This window comes from Pongo abelii, chromosome 10 (assembly GCF_028885655.2).
Source record: "Pongo abelii isolate AG06213 chromosome 10, NHGRI_mPonAbe1-v2.0_pri, whole genome shotgun sequence".
NCBI lineage: Eukaryota > Metazoa > Chordata > Mammalia > Primates > Hominidae > Pongo > Pongo abelii.
Genome location: NC_071995.2, coordinates 39,848,582 through 39,872,507, shown reverse-complemented (window position 1 = coordinate 39,872,507; position 23,926 = coordinate 39,848,582). Strand labels below are relative to the sequence as shown.

General features: G+C 47.9%; 1 protein-coding gene and 1 pseudogene across 8 annotated transcripts in view; one reads left to right on the top strand and one right to left on the bottom strand.

The window, feature by feature from the left end:
* PPHLN1 (periphilin 1) overlaps positions 1–23,926 on the bottom strand; it is a 216,789-nt gene that overhangs the window by 167,181 nt on the left and 25,682 nt on the right. The gene's annotated exons all lie outside the window — the stretch shown is intronic.
* On the top strand, positions 10,330–15,298 carry LOC100442581 (LETM1 domain-containing protein LETM2, mitochondrial-like; annotated as a pseudogene).

The window sequence follows — 23,926 nt, the reverse complement described above, 5'->3', positions numbered from 1 at the left end:
ATGTTGACCACAATAGTCTCAAACTTTTGGCCTCAAGTGATCCGCCTGCCTTGGCCTCCCAGAGTGCTAGGATTACAGGTCTGAACCCCTGCACCCAGCTGACACCCAGATTCTTGATCTACAGAAACTGAATTTTCAGCTAAGCTTTAGGGTAATTTGTAAGGCAGCAATGGATAACTAATCCAGATGGTAAAGTGTGAGATTGGGTGATGACTTTAGAAAATGTTTTGGAGAAAGGCTTTTTTTTTTTTTTTTAATTATACTTTAAGTTCTGGGATGCATATGCAGAATGTGAACGTTTGTTACATAGGTATACATGTGCCATGGTGATTTGCTGCACCCATCAACCCATCATCTAGGTTTTAAGCCCCTCATGCATTAGGTATTTGTCCTAATGCTCTCCCTCCACTTGCCCCCCACCCCCAGACAGGCCCCAGTGTGTGATGCTCCCCTCCCTGTGTCCATGTGTTCTTATTGTTCAACTCCCACTTATGAGTAAGAATATGTGGTGTTTGGTTTTCTGTTCCTGTGTTAGTTTGCTGAGAATGATGGTTTCCAGCTTCATCCATGTCCCTGCTAAGGACATGAACTCATTCTTTTTTATGGCTGCGTAGTATTCCATGGTATATATGTGCCACATTTTCTTTATCCAGTCTATCATTATGGGCATTTGGGTTGGTTCCAAGTCTTTACTATTGTAAATAGTGCTGCAATAAACACACATGTGCATGTGTCTTTATAGAATGATTTATAATCCTTTGGGTATATAGTGGGATTGCTGGGTCAAATGGTATATCTGGTTCTAGATCCTTGAGAAATCACCACACTGTGTTCCACAATGGTTGAAGTAATTTACACTCCCACCAACAGTGTAAAAGTGTTCCTATTTTGGAGAGAGACTTTTTAAGATCAGACAAATTCAAACATTTTATATCCTGAAAAGCCATTAGAGAATTTGGAAATAAAGCAAGGAGAAAGGATAATTGGTAGAGCAAAAGGAGATAAGGGAATATCAAATAACAGCCTTTCTACTCTAAACGTGGTCTATGGACCAATAGCACCAGCATCATGTGTTGGAAATGCACAATCTGAGGCCCCACCCTAGACCTACTGAATCAAAATCTGCATTTTAATAAGAACCACTAGTAATGCCTGCAGACTGACTCAGAGCGCAAGTGAACAGAATAGATTCATCCGGGGGAAATAATGTCCAGCTGAGGTAAGAGGGAATAGGGAAGGAGATGGAAATATTAATATATTTGTAGATAGAACTGAGAAGGAGAGAACTTGGTCACAAAAATTGCTTCCCTCCCTCCCTCCCTTCCTTGCTTCCTTCCTTCCTTTCTGTCTTTCTCTCTTTCTTTCTCTTTTTTTTGACAGGGTCTTGCTCTGTTGCCCAGGTGGGAGTGCAGCGGTGCAATCATGAATCACTACAGCCTCAGCCTCTCAGGCTCAAGATTCTCCCACCTCAGCCTCCCGAATAGCTTAGACTATAAAAAAACACTAGTATGCCAGACTAGTTCTTTCGTATTTTTTTGTAGAGACAGGATTTTGCCATGTTGCCCAGGCTGGTCTTGAACTTCTGGTCTCAAGTAATCTGCCTGTGTCAGACTCCCATAGTGCTGGGATTATAGGCGTGAGCCACTGCGCCCAGCCACTTCAGTGCTTTCTATGAAATACAAATTCATTCAGGGCACAGAGCTTGAAATGAGTGGGAAAAAATTACAATAGCTATGAAAGTGAGTGGAGAAAGGAACAGATCCAAGAATATATATAAATGTCTGCAAATAATTACTAGGAGTCCAGCTGAGTTTGGAGACTAGGAATTTGCCAGATGTGGGATTAAATAAATTTTTTTCTTTTAGTGTTGTACAGTAGCCTGCATGTAGACTAGAAAAGGCAGATTGCAGAATTAATGCAAGTATGAGATACAACAGCTGGTTGAATTCTGGAAATGGGATAGTAAGTCTAAATAATGCACTAGAGCATCTTGGATGGAAAAGAAAGAAGTTGAGTCCAAGTTGAGGAAAAACAAAGATTTATTAGGCTGGTAGATAAGAAGTAAAAATAGAGAAAGGGTAAGAATCCTGGAAAATTAGGACGGTATTTTCAGAAATCAGAGTAAAATAAGATTTCAGAGGTAAAAAGAGTAGATTATTTAAATCCTCCAGCGCCTCCTTCATTTTTTAAAAAACACATCTCATGAGCGGTAACACCCTCCATTTTTAAATCTCTAGAAATAACAACAGATACGGAAATTGTAACCATATTATTTAACAAGCTCAAACCAAGGGTTGTAATTGATGACCTAGCTGTATGTAGTTTACCACTATCCCTTTAACATTTATTAAATGAGGAAAGTAGTTTTGCTGCCCCCTTGAGAGCTCCAAGAGGCCCCCAGGACTTTTTAGGTATCCCTTAGAAAATAGGCAGTTTTATGCCCACTTTTAAGTCGCAAAACACAGTCCAAATATGGAAATTAGCATCTCCAGTTTTTTGGTAAGAATTATAATCTAAAGTTGATTTAGAATGAAATCTTCACTCTTACAGTTAGAGCCAACTTCAGGCCAGCCTCGCCACACCTGGAAGAGATGTGATGAGTTTCTTTTCTCTCTTTGTTTCTTCTCCCTCAACTTGATACTCATAGCTTCTGGCCCCTTGAGTGCTGAGGCACAAGGAGAGATGAAAGGAAAGGTGGCGCGGAGAGTTCTTATGTGACTGATACTACTCTAGGATGACAGCATGCTCTCTAGGCTTGCAAGTGTTTAAAACGGATTCTCTCACGGGCGTGTTTTTAGGTTCTTAGGTTTATGTTTACTCAACTGCCTGTGCTATGATGAAATTGTTTTCCTCAGTGGCCATTGCTTCTTCTGTAGATCCTCAGTCCACTCACATAGACCATCTCTTGGGGCTGGGGGAGAACCTCCTTTACCTTTGACAGAAGCCCTCCCAGGCCAGAGCACTTTTTTTGTTTGTTTGTTTTGTTTTGTTTTGTTTGGCAGAGTCTTGTTCTGTCGCCCAGGCTGGAGTGCAGTGGTGCGATCTCGGCTCACTGCAACCTCTGCCTCCTGAGTTCAAGCAATCCTCCTGCCTCAGCCTCCCAAGTAGCTGGGATTACAAGTCTTCACCACCACGCTGGGCTAATTTTTGTATTTTTAGTAGAGACGAGGTTTCACCATGTTGGTCTCAAACTCCTGACCTCAAGTGATCTGCCTGCCTCGGCCTCCCAAAGTGCTGGGATTACAGGTGTGAGCCACCGTGCCCAGTCACCGGAGCACTTTTTAAAAGACCCTTGGCTGATAGTCCTCCCAAGGGCTCCATACCTCATCCCTGACAGTCACGTGCCTTTGGCTTCTTTCAGAGGGGAATGCAGTTACTTCTCAAAGCAGAAGCATCTCTCTTGCATATCTGCCCTGCCTCCTCAGCCAGTTGCTATAGGTTCTCATCTTTCAATTCCTCAGGCCTATCAAACACCAAGCCACCATTTAGTGTTGTTATAAAGGAACCTGAGGCTGGGTAAAGAAAAGGAGGTTTTTTGGCTTACAGGTCTGCTGGATAGAAGACTGAGCATCCAGCAAAAGCCTCAGGCCACTTCCACTCGTGGCAGAAGGTGAAGAGGAGCTGACGTTGTAGAGATCACATAGAGGGAGAAGGAAGAGAGAGGGCAAGGTGGGGAGGGAGTGGGGTGTGGCGCCAGGTTCATTTTAACAACCGGCTCTTGTTGGAACTAATATGATGAGAACTCGCTCATTACCACGAGGACGACACCAAGACATTCATGAGGGATCCTCCCCTGTGACCAAAACACCGCACATCAAGCCCCATCTCTAACATTGAGGATAAAATTTCAGCATGAGGTTTGGGAGGACAAATATCCGAACTATAGCAACATTCATAGCAGCATTATTCATAATAGCCAAGAACTAGAAAAAAACCCAAATATCCATCCATTGATGAATAGATAAACAAGAATGGTATATCCATACTGAATACTATTCAGCAACAAACAGGAGTGAATGACTGATACAGCCAATGACATGGATGAACCTCAAATTATTATGCTAAGGCCGGACGTGGTGGCTCACGCCTGTAATCCCAGCACTTTGGGAGGCTGAGGCAGGTGGGCCAACTGGAGTCAGGAGTTCAATACCAGCCTGACCAAAATGGTGAAACCCTGTCTCTACTAAAAATACAAAAAATTAGCCAGACGTGGTGGCATGTGCCTGTAATCCCAGCTACTTCAGAGGCAGAGGCAGGAGAATCGCTTGAACTGGGGAGGCAGAGGTTGCAGTGAGCTGAGATCGCACCATTGCACTCCAGCCTGGGCAACAAGAGCGAAACTCTGTCTCAAAAAAAAAAGTTATTATGCTAAATGAGAGAAGCTAGACACAAATGAGTATACACTGTATGATTCCACTTATATGAAATTTCTAGAAAAAGCAAAACTGTAGAGATGGAAAGAAAATCAGTGTGTGCTTAAGACTGAGCAGAGGGCAGATTGAACACGAACACAAAGAAACTTTAGAGGACAATGGAAGAGTTCTTTTTTTTTTGAGACGGAGTCTGGCTCTGTCACCCAGGCTGGAGTGCTGTGGCATGATCTCGGCTCACTGCAAGCTCCATCTCTCGGGCTCAAGGCATTCTCCTGCCTCAGCCTCCTGAGTAGCTGGGACTACAGGCACCCGCCACCACGCCCAGCTAATTTTTTTTCGTATTTTTAGTAGAGACGGTGTTTCACCAAGTTAGCCAGGATGATCTCAATTTCCTGACCTCGTGATCTGCCTGCCTAGGCCTCCCAAAGTGCTGGGATTACAGGCGTGAGCCACCACACCCGGCCGACAATGGAAGAGTTCTAAAAGTGAATTGTAGTGATGGTTGTGCAACTGTATAAATGTAGTAAAAATCATTGAAGAATAATCCACTTACAATGAGTAAATCATACAACATATAATTATACCTCAATGAAACTGTAAAGAAAAACCTTATTGGCTACTACTAAAACAGAAATAGAATCTATAACCCCTAAACAGTTAAAATAAAAATCAAATTAATACACTCCAACTACTCTAACAAAAAGCAAAATAGGGAGAAGAAGAAACAATAAAAGAAAAACACACATAGTAAATACAAAATAAAGTGGTAATGAGAGATGACAGCATGCTGGCAGCCCTCGCAGCCCTCGCTCGCTCTCGGTGCCTCCTCGGCCTCCGTGCCCATTCTGGCTGCGCTTGAGGAGCCCTTCAGCCTGCGGCTGCATGGTGGGAGCCCTTCTCTGGGCTGGCAGAGGCTGGAGCCAGCTCCCTCGGCTTGCGGGGAGGTGCGGAGGGAGAGGCATGAGCAGGAAGCCGGGCTGCACCTGGTGCTTGCAGGCCAGCTGGAGTTCCGGGTGGGCGTGGGCCTGGCGGGCCCCACACTCGGAGGGGCCGGCTGGCCCTGCCGGTCCCAGGCAGTGATGGGCTTAGCACCTGGGCCAGCAGCTGCGGAGGGTGCGCTGGGTCCCCCAGCAGTGCTGGCCCACTGGCACTGCACTCGATTTCTCACTAGGCCTTAGCTGCCTCCCTGCGGGGCAGGGCTCAGGACCTGCAGCCAGCCATGCCTGAGTGCCTCCCCCGCCCCCCAGCGCGGCCCCAGCCTCCCCAACAAGTGCTGCCGCCTGCTCCCCTGTGCCCGATCCCATCGACCGCCCAAGGGCTGATGAGTGCAGGTGCACTGCAAGGGACTGGCAGGCAGCTCCACCTGCGGCCCTGGTGCGAGATCCACTGGGTGAAGCCAGCTGGGCTCCTGAGTCTAGTGGGAACTTGGAGAATCTTTATGTCTAGCTAAGGGATTGTAAATACACCAATCAGCACTCTGTATCTAGCTCAAGGTTTGTAAATACACAGCTCAGCACTGTGTGTCTAGCTCAGGGTTTGTGGATGCATCAATCGGCACTCTGTATCTAGCTAATCTGGTGGGGACTTGTAGAATCTTTATGTCTAGCTAAGGGATTGTGAATACACCAATCGGCACTCTGTATCTAGCTCACGGTTTGTAAATGCACCAATCAGCACTCTGTCTAGCTCAAGATTTGTAAATGCACCAGTCAGCGCTCTGTGTCTAGCTCATCTGGTGGGGACTTGGAGAACCTTTATGTCTAGCTAAGGGATTGTGAATACACCAGTTGGCACTCTGTGTCTAGCTCAAGGTTTGTAAATGCACCAATCAGCACTCTGTCTAGCTTAAGGTTTGTAAATACACCAATCGACACTCTGTATCTAGCTAATCTAGTGGGGGAAGGGGAGAACTTTAGTGTCTAGCTCAGGGATTGTAAACGCACCAATCAGCACCCTGTCAAAATGGACCAATCAGCTCTCTGTAAAACAGACCAACTGGCTCTCTGTAAAATGGACCAATCAGCAGGATGCGGGTGGGGCCAGATAAGAGAATAAAAGCAGGCTGCCCTAGCCAGCAGTGGCAACCCGATCCATTACCTTCCACGCTGTGGAAGCTTTGTTCTTTGTTCTTTCACTCTTTGCAATAAACCTTGTTGCTGCTCACTCTTTGGATCCACACTGCCTTTATGAGCTGTAACACTCATCGTGAAGGTCTGCAGCTTCACTCCTGAAGCCAGCGAGACCACAAACCCACCAGACGGAAGAAACTCCGAACACATCCGAACATCAGAAGGAACAAACTCCAGACACACCGCTTTTAAGAACTGTAACACTCACCACGAGGGTCCACGGCTTCATTCTTGAAGTCAGTGAGACCAAGAACCCACCAATTCCAGACACAGTAAAGCTGGGCACAGTGACTCACGCCTGTAACCTCAGCACTTTGGGAGGCCAAGGCAGACAGATCACTTGAGGCCAGGAGCTTGAGACCAGTGTGGCCAACATGGCAAAACCCCATCTCTACTAATAACACAAAAATTAGCGGGCATGGTGGCGCATGCCTGTAATCCCAGCTACTCGGGAGGCTGAGGCAGGAGAATCCCCTGAACCCAGGAGGCGGAGGTTGCAGTGAGCGGAGATCGCGCCATTATACTCCAGCCTGGGTGACAGAGCAAAACTCCGTCTCTAAATAAATAAATGGTAAGATTTGTCCACACTTTTCACAACTGCAAACATTGTAAGCAAATATTTGCTGATTTAAAAAAATCTTTTTTAAAATTAACTTTACGCTGAATTTCTAAGAGATATCTTTATTTAAAAAAATCACAGATTGGAGCTCAAGGAGGTGGCACAGCCTAGAATGTGGCTTTGAGAACAGGCTGTTGGAATGATTGAAGGAAGTCAAGAAACTTCAAGATCAAAATTGAATATCAGGCCGGGCGTGATGTCTCACACCTGTAACCTCAACACTTTGGGAGACCTGGGCAGGAGGGTTGCTTGAGTCCAGAGTTCAAGACCAGCCTGGGCAACCTGGTAAAACCCCGTCTCCACAAAAAGTTAAAAAACTAGCTGGGTGTGGTGGCTTGTGCCTGTAGTTCCAGCTACTCAGAGGGCTGAGGCAGGAAGATTGATTGAGCTTGGAGGAGGTCAAGGCTGTAGTGAGTCAGATCACACCACTGCACTCCAGCTGGAGTGACAGAGACAGACCTTGTCTCAAAGAAGGAAGGAAGGGAAGGAGGGGAGGGAAGGGAGGGAGGGAAGGAAGGAAGGAAGGAGCGAGCCAGCTGGGTGTGGTGGCTCATGCCTGTAATCCTAGCACGTTGGGAGGCCGAGGCAGGTGGATCATCTGAGGTCAAGAGTTTGAGACCAGCCTGGCCAACCATGTTGGTGAAACCCCGTCTCTACTAAAAATACAAAAAATTAGCCGGGTGTGGTGGCAGGTGCCTGTAATTCCAGCAACTTGGGAGGCTGAGGCAGGAGAATTGCTTGAACCCAGGAGGCAGAGGTTGCGGTGAGCCGAGATGGTGCCACTGCACTCCAGCCCGGGCAACAGAGCAAAAAACTTCATCTCAAATAACAAAAACAAAAACAAAAAATCACACACACACAAAAGGAAGGAAGGAAGGGCAGGGGAAGGGAAGGAAAGAAGGGGAAGGGAAGGAAGGAGAAAAAAGAAAAAAAGATTGAATATCAATATTGCAACTGTCTAGAATGATTATGAAATTCTGGATAGACAGCAAGATTGAGGAACATTTCCTGAGAGGTCGGGTAATCACAATGCTGTTGAAAGATGAAAACAATGGTGTGAACCTCGAAGAAGAAAGTGATTTTACATAGGAGAGGAAGAATAAAAGTCTAAAATTGACAAAAAGAAAGGAGATTGATGACACCCCCTCCGTGGTCTTTGTTTCATAGGGTGTGAGAGGATGAACAACATTTTCTCAATGGGTTGTAGACAAAGTGTGATAAGAGGGCAGCCAGTGAAGACAAGAGCAGGGGAGGCACATTCAGGGGAAAACTGAGATAGAGAATATGTAAGAGTTAGGTCTGTATCTGGTTCTATGTAATAGAGTCATGACCTAGAGCAGATTAATCAAATAGGGAGTTTACTGACCTTATGAAATAAAAGTCTAAGAATAAGCAGGGTTGGCACTGCAGTTTCCTGAGATCATCAGGGAAACATCCTGCTTGCTTCCTGTGATACCGTTCTTAGCATGTGGCTTTCAATTTTATGGTACCAAGGCTGTAAAGCCAAGCATCATGTTCTGGATAGGGACAGGAAGAAGAGGTGGAGAAAAGGGTAAAGTGTGTGCCTACTTGACTCTGCCTCCCTCCCCATCCTCCCCACCCTTTTTTTTTTTTTTTTTTTTGAGACAGAGTCTCACTCTGTTGCCCAGGCTGGAGTGCAGTGGCGCGATCTCAGCTCACTGCAACCTCCGCCTCCCGGGTTCAAGTGATTCTCCTCCCTCAGCTTCCCAAGTAGTGGGACTACAGGAACACACCATCACACTTGGCTAATTTTTGTAATTTTAGTAGAGATGGGGTTTCACCATGTTGGACAGGCTCGTCTTGAACTCCTGACCTCAAGTGATCTGCCTGCCTCAGTCTCCCAAAATGCTGGAATTACAGGCATGAGCCACCACTCCCAGCCTGACTCTGCTCCCTTTTAATAGTAAAACAATAGTTTTTCTGGAAACTCTGAAGTAGACTTCTGTTTATATCTCATTGGCTAAAATCATGTCAACTATGACCACCCCCAACTTTATGTTTGATTTAGGGCACATTGATCAAAATAAATGAGCAAAATTGCGTTCCATTAGTAAAGAAAGAAAGATGGCTGGGCATGGAGGCTCATGCTTGTAATCCCAGCACTTTGGGAGGCCAAGACAGATGGATCACTTGAGGCCAGGAGTTTGAGACCAGCCTGGCAAACATGGTGAAACCCTGTCTCTACTAAAAAGACAAAAAAATTAACTGGGTGTGGTGGCAGGCACCGGTAGTCCCAGCTACTCGGGAGGCTGAAGCAGGAGAATTGCTGGAATTCAGGAGGCAGAGGTTGGAGTGAGCCGAGTTTGTGCCACTGCACTCCAGCCTGGGTGACAGACAGAGATTCTATCTCAAAAAGAAAAAAAAAAAAAAAAAAAGAAAGGTTACATATATCAACAGAAATTGATTTGTCACAGTTCTGGAGGCTGGAAGTCCAAGATCAAGGAACCAGCATACTCAGTGTCTGGTGGGGGCCTGCTTTCCGGTTTGCAGATGGCATCTTTTCACTGTGTTCTCACATAGTGGAGACGGCTAGCTATCTAGCTCTCTGGGGGTTATTTTATTTATTTATTTATTTTTATTTTAGATTCAGGGTGTACATGTGCTGGCTTGTTACACAGGTATATTGCATGCTGCTGAGGTTTGGGCTTCGAATGATCTCGTCACCCAAGTAGTGAACATAGTACCTGATAGTTAGCTTTTTAACCCTTGCACCCCTCCATCCCTACTCTTTTTTGTAGCCCCCAGTGTCTATTGTTTCCATCTTTGTGTCCGTGTGTACCACCCAATGTTTATCTCCCATTTATCAGTGAGAACATGTGATACTTGGTTTTCTGTTTCTATATTAATTCCCTTAGGATAATGGCCTCTAGCTGCATCCATGTTGCTGCAAAGGACATGATTTCATTTTTTTCTTATGGCTGCAAGATTTTGGATAGACAATTAGCAGCCAGTGCCAGAGTATTCATTCATTATAATCTCGTGTTGTTCTAAAAGGTACTAAGGAGGTTTTACAAATATGTTAACAACACAGCAAAGTTTTTTTTTTAAGTATTAGAGACAAAGCAAAGAAGAAGGGAGAATAAGACTATAAGACAAAGAAGAAAGTAAAATTTATTCACAAAATTGGCCCTGAGCAGGCAATTCAAAGAGTAAAACACTCTAAAGGAAATGCAGTGTTCTTGAGAAAATGGTTTGTTTGTTTGTGGAGAGTGCTCCAAAAGGCATGGTAAAAAGGGATGAGGTGGGTGGACAACCACCACTGGGAGAGGGAATTATTGAGGAGAAAGTACAAAGAGGTACTTCAAAATATAGGACAGGCTGGATGCGGTGGCTCACACCTGTAATCCCAGCACATTGGGAGGCCAAGACAGGAGAATCCCTTGAGTCCAGGAGTTTGAGGCCAGCCTGGGCAAGGTGAAACCCCGTCTCTACAGAAAACACAAAAATTAGCTGGGCATGATGGCAAAGTGCTGGGATTACAGGCATAAGCCACTATGCCCAGCCTTCATAAACTTTTAAAAACAGCATTCTGGTAAATTCTGAATGAGGCCATAAAATGGTTATTAAAGAAATTGTTAATTTTTTAAAAACCTGGTACAAAACCTTTCCTTTCCAGGGCTAAGGAATTTGCAATATTAGATTTTCTTTTTGCATACTAATAAAATTAAATTAAAAAAAAAATTCTGGCCAGGCGCAGCAGCTCTTGCCTGTAATCCCAGCACTTTGGGAGGCCAAGGTGGGCAGATCACCTAAGGTCAAGAGTTCGAGACCAGCCTGGCCAACCATGTTGGTGAAACCCTGTCTCTACTAAAAATACAACAATTAGCCAAGCGTGGTGGCACGCACCTGTAGTCCCAGCTACTTGGGAGGCTGAGGCAGGAGAACTGCTCGAACCTGGGAGGCAGAGGTTGCAGTGAGCCGAGATTGCACCATTGCACTCCAGCCTGGGCAACAGAGCAAGACATCGCCTAAAAAAAATAAATAAATAAAAAATAGCCCTCTCCCTCTCCCCCTCCCCCTCCCCCTCCCCCTCCCTCCTTTCTTCGGTCTCCCTCTCCTTCTTTTTTCGGTCTCCCTCTGTTGCTGAAGCTGGACTGTACTGCTGTGATCTCGGCTGGCTGCAACCTCCCTGCCTCGAGCTCCTGTGACTCTCCTGCCTCGGCCTGCTGAGTGCCTGGGATTGCAGGCGCGCGCCGCCACGCCTGAATGGTTTTTGTATTTTTGGTGGAGACGGGGTTTCGCCGTGTTCACCGGGCTGGTCTCCAGCTCCTGGCCTCGAGTGATCTGCCGGCCTCGGCCTCCCGAGGTGCTGGGATTGCAGACGGAGTCTCGCTCACTCAATGCTCAATGGTGCTCAGGCTGGAGTGCAGTGGCATGATCTCGGCTCGCTACAACCTCCACCTACCAGCCTCCTGCCTTGGCCTCCTAAAGTGCTAAGATTACAGCCTCTGCCCCGCCGCCACCCCGTCTAGGAAGTGAGGAGCGTCTCTGCCTGGCCGCCCATTGTCTGGGATGTGAGGAGCCCCTCTGCCCGACCGCCCCATCTGGGAAGTGAGGAGTGCCTCTGCCCCGCCGCCATCCCGTATAGGAAGTGAGGAACGTCTCTGCCCGGCCGCCCATCCTCTGGGATGTGAGGAGCGCCTCTGCCCGGCCGCCCCGTCTGGGATGTGAGGAGCGCCTCTGCCCAGTCGCCCAATGTCTGGGAAGTGAGGAGCGCCTCTGCCCGGCCGCCCCGTCTGGGAGATGAGGAGCACCTCTGCCCGGCTGCCCCGTCTGGGAGGTGAGGAGAGCCTCTGCCCGGCCGCCCCGTCTGGGAAGTGAGGAGCGCCTCTGCCCGGCCGCCCCGTCTGGGAGGTGAAGAGTGCCTCTGCCCAGCTGCCACCCCGTCTGGGAGGAAGCGAGGAGCACCTCTGCCCGGCTGCCCCGTCTGGGAGATGAGGAGCACCTCTGCCCGGCCGCCCTGTCTGGGAGGTGAGGAGCATCTCTGCCTGGCCGCCACCCTGTCTGGGAGGAAGTGAGGAGCACCTCTGCCCGGCTGCCCCATCTGGGAAGTGAGGAGCGCCTCTGCCCGGCCGCCACCCCGTATGGGAAGAGAGGAGCGCCTCTGCCTGGCCACCCCGTCTGGGAGGTGAGGAGCGCCTCTGCCCGGCTGCCACCCCGTCTGGGAGGAAGCGAGGAGCACCTCTGCCCGGCTGCCCCGTCTGGGAGATGAGGAGCACCTCTGCCCAGCCGCCCCGTCTGGGAGATGAGGAGCACCTCTGCCCGGCCGCCCCGTCTGGGAGGTGAGGAGCGCCTCTGCCCGGCCGTCTCGTCTGGGAAGTGAGGAGCGCCTCTGCCCGGCCGCGCCGTCTGGGAGGTGAGGAGTGCCTCTGCCCGGCTGCCACCCCGTCTGGGGGGAAGTGAGGAGCACCTCTGCCCGGCTGCCCCGTCTGGGAGATGAGGAGCACCTCTGCCCGGCCGTGCCGTCTGGGAGGTGAGGAGCGCCTTTGCCTGGCCGCCACCCCGTCTGGGAGGAAGTGAGGAGCGCCTCTGCCCGGCTGTCCCATCTGGGAAGTGAGGAGCGCCTCTGCCCGGCTGCCACCCCATATGGGAAGTGAGGAGCGCCTCTGCCCGGCCGCCCCGTCTGAGAAGTGAGGAGCACCTCTGCCCGGCCGCCCCGTCTGGGAGGTGAGGAGTGCCTCTGCCCAGCTGCCACCCCGTCTGGGAGGAAGCGAGGATCACCTCTGCCCGGCTGCCCCGTCTGGGAGATGAGGAGCACCTCTGCCCGGCCGCCCCGTCTGGGAGATGAGGAGCACCTCTGCCTGGCCGCCCCGTCTGGGAGGTGAGGAGCGCCTCTGCCCGGCCGTCTCGTCTGGGAAGTGAGGAGCGCCTCTGCCCGGCCGCGCCGTCTGGGAGGTGAGGAGTGCCTCTGCCCGGCTGCCACCCCGTCTGGGGGGAAGTGAGGAGCACCTCTGCCCGGCTGCCCCGTCTGGGAGATGAGGAGCACCTCTGCCCAGCCGCCCCGTCTGGGAGGTGAGGAGTGCCTCTGCCTGGCCGCCACCCCATCTGGGAGGAAGTGAGGAGCGCCTCTGCCCGGCCGCCACCCCGTCTGGGAAGTGAGGAGCGCCTCTGCCCGGCCGCCCCATCTGGGAGGTGAGGAGTGCCTCTGCCCGGCTGCCACCCCGTCTGGGAGGAAGTGAGGAGTGCCTCTGCTCGGCCGCCCCATCTGGGAGATGAGGAGCACCTCTGCCCGGCTGCCACCCCGTATGGGAAGTGAGGAGCGCCTCTGCCCGGCCGCCCCGTCTGGGAGGTGAGGAGTGCCTCTGCCCGGCCGCCACCCCGTCTGGGAGGAAGTGAGGAGCACCTCTGCCCGGCCGCCCCGTCTGGGAAGTGAGGAGCGCCTCTGCCTGGCTGCCCCATCTGGGAAGTGAGGAGCGCCTCTGCCCAGCCGCCACACCGTCTGGGAAGTGAGGAGAGCCTCTGCCCGGCCGCCCCGTCTGGGAGGTGAGGAGCACCTCTGCCCGGCCGCCACCCCGTCTGGGAGGAAGTGAGGAGCACCTCTGCCCGGCCGCCCCGTCTGGGAAGTGAGGAGCACCTCTGCCTGGCTGCCCCATCTGGGAAGTGAGGAGCGCCTCTGCCCAGCCGCCACACCGTCTGGGAAGTGAGGAGAGCCTCTGCCCGGCCGCCCCGTCTGGGAGGTGAGGAGCACCTCTGCCCGGCCGCCACCCCGTCTGGGAGGAAGTGAGGAGCGCCTCTGCCCGGCCGCCCAGTCTGGGAAGTGAGGAGCACCTCTGCCCGGCCGCCCTGTCTGGGAGGTGAGGAGCGCCTCTGCCTGGCTGCCACCCCGTCTGGGAGGAAGTGAGGAGCGTCTCTGCCCGGCTGCCCCGTCTGGGAAGTGAGGAGCGCCTCTGCCTGGCCGCCCCCTCTGGGAAGTGAGGAGCACCTCTGCCCGGCCGCCCCGTCTGGGAGGTGAGGAGCGCCTCTGCCTGGCTGCCACCCCGTCTGGGAGGAAGTGAGGAGCGCCTCTGCCCGGCCGCCCCGTCTGGGAGGTGAGGAGCGTCTCTGCCCGGCCGCCCCATCTGGGAAGTGAGGAGCGCCTCTGCCCAGCGGCCCCGTCTGAGAAGTGAGGAGCGCCTCTGCCTGGCCGCCCTGTCTGGGAGATAATTGCCAAGGAAGGGGTGAGAGCATTGAGTGTATCAGAACTGCAGGCTGCCTGTAGGGCCCGAGGGATGAGGTCACTGGGTCTCACGGAGGAACAACTGCAACAACAGCTCACGGAGTGGCAGGACCTCCACCTGAAGGAGAACGTCCCTCCTTCCCTTTTGCTCCTGTCCCGCACCTTCTACCTGATAGATGTGAAGCCCAAGCCGATTGAGATACCACTCAGTGGGGAGGCTCCAAAAGACTGATATTCTTGCGGAATTACCTACTTTCACTGAATCTAAAGAGAACATGGTGGATCTTGCACCTCAACTGAAGGGAACCAAGGATGAAGACTTTATACAGCCACCACCAGTTACATCATCACCCATAACACCATCAACACTTATTTCATTACCTAAGGGACGCATCACTTCTTCTAAAGAACCTACACTCCAGGCCAAATCACAAATGACAGCCCAGAACAGCAAGGCTGGTTCAAAAGGAGCATAAGGACTACTTGAGGATGGAGCTCACTCTCTTCAGCTTCCGGCCCTCAACAGTGGCATCTGTAAAGGACCCAGATAAGACTGTCTGGCTTCAGAGAGCGGATCAGCCGTTTAGCCCGTGGGGCAGTCCTTTGAGGCCTGGTAATCATTCCAGGTAATGTGGGTAGTGAGACCAAGTTCAGACCACTGAGAAAAATATAATTGCAAAGTCCCATTTCCTCTGTACCATTGTCACCCCACTCAACTTTGTATAAAGCCCACCCCCCATCATGTTGTTTTTTAGTTTCATGTGTACGCCCCTTAAGAGAGGAAATTTTTTGCACAATGGAATCAGCTTGGCACCTTAGATACCTCTGTCTCCTATGGCTTGGAATTCTGAGTAAGAATTTGGAAGTTCCAAAAACCATTTTAGGAGCACCTGATTAACTTTGTGAATGATCCACCGGTAGGATCAGCACCCGGGAAACAAAGTACCTTATGAGATGGGATGGATATACTCCCCAGTAAGATCTTTCTGGATATAATGAAGCTTCTTGAAAAAACAGACTGGCAATCAGAAAGATTTGGCTGCTTCTGACATCCCCCTCTTGGGCCTGCAGAGGCTGTAGCAATCTGAGGCAGCCGCAATCTGCGAGGCAGCCACTCTTCTAGCACATATGGCTTTCATTAGCCACCATTTTGCTAGGAAGCATAATTAAGGGTTTAAGCCTTAAAAAAAATAAAAAATAAAAAATAAAAAATAAATAAACTCAGATGCTGACTATATCTCTGACATTATTAGAATTTTAGAAAGCAAATAATGATTCTGTGAACATACTGCAGCTCCAGTAGTGGTGTCAGTGATGGCAGCAGTGGCTCATCTGGAGAAGCCGCTGCAAAGACACTGGCTGCAGTGGGGTAGGTGTGGTCAGGGCTGTATGCTCCGTGAAGCCAGTGAGAGCTGGGAACAGGTGGGAGCCCCACCTTCCTGGGCGCAGCTGCAGCCACTCAGCCACAGCTGCGGACCCAGGCATCCTGTGCTCTTGGGGGCCAGGAAGCCCCCTGCCCCTGAAGCCTCAAAAGTGCCTGCTCCCGCTGCCTGGCCTCTCCCTGTCCCTGGCACCTGCTCCGATTTCAGAGCAAAGTTGAGGCCAAGCCCAGGAGCTGACATACTAGTCCCCTGCCACCACAGCCTCCTCCGGACTCTGGGTGCCAACAAGCATGGGAGGGAGGCCAAGGGGGGCTGAGGGTGGCTCAGTGTGGGTACAAACATCCTGGGTGCCATGGGTGACATTTAGATGGTGGCAGGAGGCAGACAGGTTCCTGGGCAGAAAGGAATGGGTCCCCAGTGAAGCCCCAAGCCAGAGACAGCCAGAGGCCTGAGGGCCAGACTGTCAGTTTAGGGTGGAGTCCACAGCAGGGAGTGAGAACTTCTGGTGCTTTTTCCAGGCCTACCCATGGACCAATTAGCATGCACTTCCTCCCTTCTGAACCCATTAAAAACCCTGGACTCAGCCAGACTCAGGGAAATGTCTAGATGACCTGCCTGCGGATATGCCGATAGGATCTACCCACTCTGGGACTCCTCTCCGCTGAGAGCTGCACTCATTGGGATGACCTGCCTGTGGAAAGAGCTACCCACTTTAGGTCTCCTGAGACCTGTACTGTCATTCAATAAAGCACCTCTTTGCCTTGCTCACCCTCCAGTTGTCTCCGTACCTCATTCTTCCTAGACACAGGACAAGAACTCCGGGCCTGCTGAATGGTGGGACTGAAAGGGCTGTAACACAAACAGGGCTGTAACACACCCCCTCACCTCCCACTGGCCACGTTGTGGGCGACAAGAAGGAGAGAAGAGCTGCAGCCCTTCTGCAAGCCCAGACCTAGGGGCTCCCCTAGCCAGGGCTGTGACACCCTCTTTGGAGCTCTGTGGTTTCTGGCATCTCCAAGCTTTTGGGCGCCACCGTGTTCCCTCGTCCAGATGCGGGCGCCCACAGCGGAAGCTGCTTGTGGCGTATCAGATCCAGCTGCAGGTTTACACCGAGCCGGCACCTGCGCTGCTTGCTACCTGGAGCTGCCTGCCTCACTGCAGCAGCCAGCGTGCCTGGCTGTGAGCAGTAGCTAGACCCCGTGCTCACTCACTCGTGCACTCCTCCCTGCTCTGCCTGGCTCACTTTTGGCAGGCATGGGATCTGGGCTAGTAGCATGAAATGAGCACAGCCTGCCAGGCCAAATGGGTGGAATGAGCCCAGCAGGCTTGAGCAAAACTCAGGTAAGGAGACCACCCGCCACAGAGGCTTCCTGCCGGAAAAGTGACGTTCCAATGATCCTGTGACATAATGCAAGATGTTCGAATTCCTTCCTTGAAGAGTATCTCCTTTATATTTTTCTTGACTTTCCCCACTGTCTACAATCATTCACTAATGTCTAAAATTCATTTCCTTTTCTATATACTACTCATAAATCTGACAACAACATAAAAAGCAATGCTAAATAAGTAGATCAAGTAAGACTTTAGCTCATTAGTATGGCAGTTCCTCAAAGGATGAAACATAGGGCCAGGTGCAGTGGCTCACGCCTGTAATCCCAGCACCTTGGGAGGCTGAGGCGGGCAGATCATTTCAGGCCAGGAGTTTGAGACCAGCCTGGGCAACATGGTGAAACCCCATCTCTACTAAAAATACGAAAATTAGCCAGGTGTGGTGGTGCCCACCTGGAGTCCCAGATACTCGGGAGGCTGAAGCAGGAGAATCATTTGAACTGGGAAGGCAGAGGTTGTAGTGAGCCAAGATGGCACCACTGCACTCCAGCCTGGGTGACAGAGCAAGATTCTGTCTCAAAAAAAAAAAAAAATTAAACATAGAATTATGATATGATCTAGCAATTCCACTTTGTGGAATGCAAAGAATTGAAAGCAGGAACTGGAAAGCTATGTATACACAAGTGTTCACAGCAGTATTGTTCACAATAGCCAAAAGGTGAAAGTAATCCCAAGCGTCCATGGATCCATGGACAGATCAATGGCTAAACAAAATGTAGTGTGTACATATAATGGAATATTATTCAGCCTTAAAAAGGAAGGACGGGGGGAGGAGCCAAGATGGCCGAATAGGAACAGCTCCAGTCTACAGCTCCCAGCGTGAGCGACGCAGAAGACGGGTGATTTCTGCATTTCCATCTGAGGTACCATGTTCGTCTCACTAGGGAGTGCCAGACAGTGGGCGCAGGTCAGTGGGTGAGTGCACCATGCGCCAGCCAAAGCAAGGGCGAGGCATTGCCTCACTCAGGAAGCGCAAGGGGTCAGGGAGTTCCCTTTCCAGGGGTGACAGACGGCACCTGGAAAATCGGGCCACTCCCACCTGAATACTGTGCTTTTCCAACGGGCTTAGGAAACGGTGCCCCAGGAGATTATAGCCCGCATCTGGCTCAGAGGGTCCTACACCCACGGAGTCTCGCTGATTGCTAGCACAGCAGTCTGAGATCAAACAGCAAGTCGGCAGCGAGGCTGGGGGAGGGGTGCCCGCCATTGCCCAGGCTCGCTTAGGTAAACAAAGCAGCCTGGAAGCTTAAACTGGGTGGAGCCCACCACAGCTCAAGGAGGCCTGCCTACCTCTGTAGGCTCCACCTCTGGGGGCAGGGCACAGACAAACAAAAAGACAGCAGTAACCTCTGCAGACTTAAATGTCCCTGTCTGACAGCTTTGAGGAGAGCAGTGGTTCTCCCAGCACGCAGCTGGAGATCTGAGAACGGGCAGACTGCCTCCTCAAGTGGGTCCCTGACCCCTGACCCCCGAGCAGCCTAACTGGGAGGCACCCCCCAGCAGGGGCAGACTGACACCTCCCACGGCCGGCCGGGTACTCCAACAGACCTGCAGCTGAGGGTCCTGTCTGTTAGAAGGAAAACTAACAGAAAGGACATCCATACCAAAAACCCATCTGTACATCACCATCATCAAAGACCAAAAGTAGATGAAACCACAAAGATGGGGAAAAAACAGAGCAGAAAAACTGGAAACTCTAAAAAGCAGAGTACCTCTCCTCCTCCAAAGGAACGCAGTTCCTCACCAGCAACGGAACAAAGCTGGACGGAGAATGACTTTGACGAGCTGAGAGAAGGCTTCAGACGATCAAATTACTCCGAGCTACGGGAGGATATTCAAGCCAAAGGCAAAGAAGTTGAAAACTTTGAAAAAAATTTAGAAGAATGTATAACTAGAATAACAAATACAGAGAAGTGCTTAAAGGAGCTGATGGAGCTGAGAACCAAGGCTCGAGAACTACGTGAAGAATGCAGAAGCCTCAGGAGCCGATGCAATCAAATGGAAGAAAGGGTATCAGCCCTGGAAGATGAAATGAATGAAATGAAGCGAGAGGGGATCTCAAAATAATATGAGCTATCTATGACAAACCCACAGCCAATATCATACGGAATGGGCAAAAACTGGAAGCATTCCCTTTGAAAACTGGCACAAGACAGGGATGCCCTCTCTCACCACTTCTATTCAACATAGTGTTGAAAGTTCTGGCCAGGGCAATTAGGCAGGAGAAGGAAATAAAGGGTATTTAATTAGGAAAAGAGGAAGTCAAATTGTCCCTGTTTGCAGACGACATGATTGTATATCTAGAAAACCCCATTGTCTCAGCCCAAAATCTCCTTAAGCTGATAAGCAACTTCAGCAAAGTCTCAGGATACAAAATCAATGTACAAAAATCACAAGCATTCTTATACACCAATAACAGACAAACAGAGAGCCAAATCATGAGTGAACTCCCATTCACAATTGCTTCAAAGAGAATCAAATACCTAGGAATCCAACTTACAAGGGATGTGAAGGACCTCTTCAAGGAGAACTACAAACCACTGCTCAAGGAAATAAAAGAGGATACAAACAAATGGAAGAACATTCCATGCTCATGGGTAGGAAGAATCAATATCGTGAAAATGGCCATACTGCCCAAGGTAATTTACAGATTCAATGCCATCCCCATCAAGCTACCAATGACTTTCTTCACAGAATTGGAAAAAACTACTTTAAAGTTCATATGGAACCAAAAAAGAGCCCGCATCGCCAAGTCAATCCTAAGCCAAAAGAACAAAGCTGGAGGCATCACACTACGTGACTTCAAACTATACTACAAGGCTACAGTAACCAAAACAGCATGGTACTGGTACCAAAACAGAGATATAGATCAATGGAACAGAACAGAGCCATCAGAAATAACGCCACATATCTACAACTATCTGATCTTTGACAAACCTGAGAAAAACAAGAAATGGGGAAAGGATTCCCTATTTAATAAATGGTGCTGGGAAAACTGGCTAGCCATATGGAGAAAGCTGAAACTGGATCCCTTCCTTACACCTTATACAAAAATCAATTCAAGATGGATTAAAGACTTAAATGTTAGACCTAAAACCATAAAAACCCTAGAAGAAAACCTAGGCATTACCATTTAGGACATAGGCATGGGCAAGGACCTCATGTCTAAAACACCAAAAGCAATGGCAACAAAAGCCAAAATTGACAAATGGGATCTAATTAAACTAAAGAGCTTCTGTACAGCAAAAGAAACTACCATCAACAAAATGGGAGAAAATTTTCACAACCTACTCATCTGACAAAGGGCTAATATCCAGAATCTACAATGAACTCCAACAAATTTACAAGAAAAAAACAAACAACCCCATCAAAAAGTGGGCGAAGGACATGAACAGACACTTCTCAAAAGAACACATTTATGCAGCCAAAAAACACATGAAAAAATGCTCACCATCACTGGCCATCAGAGAAATGCAAATCAAAACCACAATGAGATACCATCTCACACCAGTTAGAATGGCAATCATTAAAAAGTCAGGAAACAACAGGTGCTGGAGAGGATGTGGAGAAATAGGAACACTTTGACACTGTTGGTGGGACTGTAAACTAGTTCAACCCTTGTGGAAGTCAGTGTGGCGATTCCTCAGGGATCTAGAACTAGAAATTCCATTTGACCCAGCCATCCCATTACTGGGTATGTACCCAAAGCACTATAAATCATGCTGCTGTAAAGACACATGCACACGTATGTTTACTGTGGCATTATTCACAATAGCAAAGACTTGGAACCAACCCAAATGTCCAACAATGATAGACTGGATTAAGAAAATGTGGCACATATACACCATGGAATACTATGCAGCCATAAAAAATGATGGGTTCATGTCCTTTGTAGGGACATGGATGAAATTGGAAATCATCATTCTCAGTAAACTATCGCAAGAACAAAAAACCAAACACCGCATATTCTCACTCATAGGTGGGAATTGAACAATGAGAACACATGGACACAGGAAGGGGAACATCACACTTCGGGACTGTTGCGGGGTGGGGGGAGGGGGGAGGGATAGCATTGGGAGATATACCTAATGCTAGATGACGAGTTAGTGGGTGCAGCGCACCAGCATGGCACATGTATACATATGTAACTAACCTGCACATTGTGCACATGTACCATAAAACCTAAGGTATTATAATAATAATAATAATAATAATAATAAAAAGAAAGTGAAAAGATGGCCGGGCGCGGTGGCTCATGCCTGTAATCCCAGCACCTTGGGAGGCTGAGATAGGTGGCCTACGAGATCAGGAGTTCGAGACCAGCCTGGCCAACATGGTGAAACCCCATCTCTACTAAAAATACAAAAATTAGCCAGGCGTGGTAAAAAAGAAAGCAAAAAGACAATCTTCAGAATGGGAGAAAATATTTACAAATCATGTATCTGTTAAGGGACTTTATATTCAGAATATATAAAGAATTCTTACAACTCAACAATAAAAAGACAAATAGCTCAATTTAAAAATCAAAAAAAAAAAAAAAAGTTTGTCTTTTGATCCAATCCTACCTTCCTGGCTTCTTTAGAAGCATATTTTCCCAGAGCCTTTCTCAAAAATCTTTCTGCCCGCCATTCTCTATCTCAGATATGTTTTTAGGAATTCAATCTAAAATACTATATATAACAATAGGGAAGATTATTATTTGCACTCAACTTTCAATAGCCATTTGTGGATCCTGGCATGAAAAAAATCGTCTTATCATGGAGATAAATATGACACTAGTTTTGCCTTCAAAGAAATTATAACCTAGTGGTAGATATTAACCAGTGGTTCTCAAATTGGAATAAGCATCAGAATCACCTGGAGGGCTTTTTAACAGATTACTGGACCCCTCCTCAAGAGCTTCTGATTAAGGTGGTCTTAGTTAGTGTCCAAGAAATGTCATTTATAACAAGTTACCAGGTGATGCTGATGCTATTGGTCCAGGGAACTCATTTTGAAAACCGCTGATAACCGGTGATAACTAACGTAACAGAAAGATAGATTGGCCTTTGGAAAAATAGAAAAAAAAAGAATGGATAATCTTGAAATAAGCGGATTGAGGCAGGCTATGTAGATTGTATGTTAATAAATCTAGGCTATGTACTATAGTAGTGACTAAAGCTAGACAGGAAAGTCTCCTCATAAGAGGAAATATGAAGAAAGACATAGAGAAGAAAGCATGCAGAAAGTCTGAAGTGCAGTTTGACTGCAGTGTGGAGATGATAATACCATAAAGATGGGTTAAAATTAATGTTTAAGATTCTTCACTGCATTTTATGAAATAAAGACTTTTTTCATAAGGAAAAAAAAAAAAGGAAGGACATTCTGACACATGCTACAATATATATGAACCTTGAAGACATTATGTAAGTGAAATAAGCCAGTCACAGACGGACAAATACAGTATGACTCCACTGATATGAGGTACTTGGAGTAGTCTAATTCATAGAGATAGAAAGTGGGATGGTGGTTACCAGGGACTGAGGGAAATTGGGAGTTATTGTTTAAATGGTACAGAGTTTCAGTCTGGGGAGATGAAAAAAGTTCTGGAGATAGATGGTGGTGATGGTTGCACAACAATGTGAATATACTTAATGCCACTGAATTTTACACTTAACAGTTAAAATGGTAAATTGTAATGTGTATTTTACCACAACAAATAAATAGAAAACAACTTAAGCTCGTGTAAAGATCTAAATATAGTTCCAAAATAAAAAAGAACATCATCATTTTAATAATACTAACATAACTAAATCAATAAATTAAAAATGACTATAGCTTTGTATCACTAAAACTTAGTAGCTAAAAATAATTCACTACAACACAAATCACCTGCAAACAACTCAATTGATACAGAAAGAAATTGATTTCAAATACCTGTATTAGGTTCATTAAGATAAAACAACATCATATTTTACCCAGTAGAAGTGAAGGATTTATTGCAGAAATTTTCAATCAGATAGTTGCATCCAAAAATAATCACAAATGCTAAAATGTCAGTTCTCACCAAGCTGATCTATGGATTTACCCCAATCTCAATCCCAGCCTCAGCAGGATTTCCTGTAGATATCAACAAGGTAATTCTAGAATTTATTTGTAAAGGCAAAGGAAATAGAATAGTCAAAACAATTTTGAAAAAGAAGGAAGTCGAAGGACTCACATTATCTGATGTCAAGATTTACTGTAAATCTACAGTAATCAAGACAGTGTGGTTTTGGCATAAGGATAGACACATAGATCAATAGAATATAATAGAGAGTCTAGCAATAAATCCTCAAAAATACAGTCAATTGATTTTCTGCTAGGAAATTCAATGGAGAAAAGTTAATGTTTCCAACAAATTGTTCTGGAACAATTTGATCCACATGTAAAACACAAGCCCAATCCACACCTTAAATTTTATATAAAAATTGGCTCAAAATGGATCAGAGACCTAAATGTAGAACTTTAAGACTTTAGAAGAAAACACAGAAAATCTTTTTGATATTGGATTAGGCAAGGAGTTCTTAAATATGACATCAAAGTCATAGTCCTTAAAAGGAAAAAATTGATACATTTTTCAAAATTATCAAAATTAATTTTTTTGCCTCTTTGAAAAACTCCTAAGAAAATAATAAGACAAGCAACACTTTGGGAGAAAATATTTACAAATTAAATATCTGGTTCAGGCATGGTGGCTCATGCACGTAATCTCAGCACTTTGGGAGGTTGACTTGGGAAGATAATTTGAGGCCAGGAGTTTCAAGATCAACCTGGGCAACATAGGGAGACCCTGTTTCTACAAAAAATCAAAATTTTGCCAGGCGTTGTGGTGCACA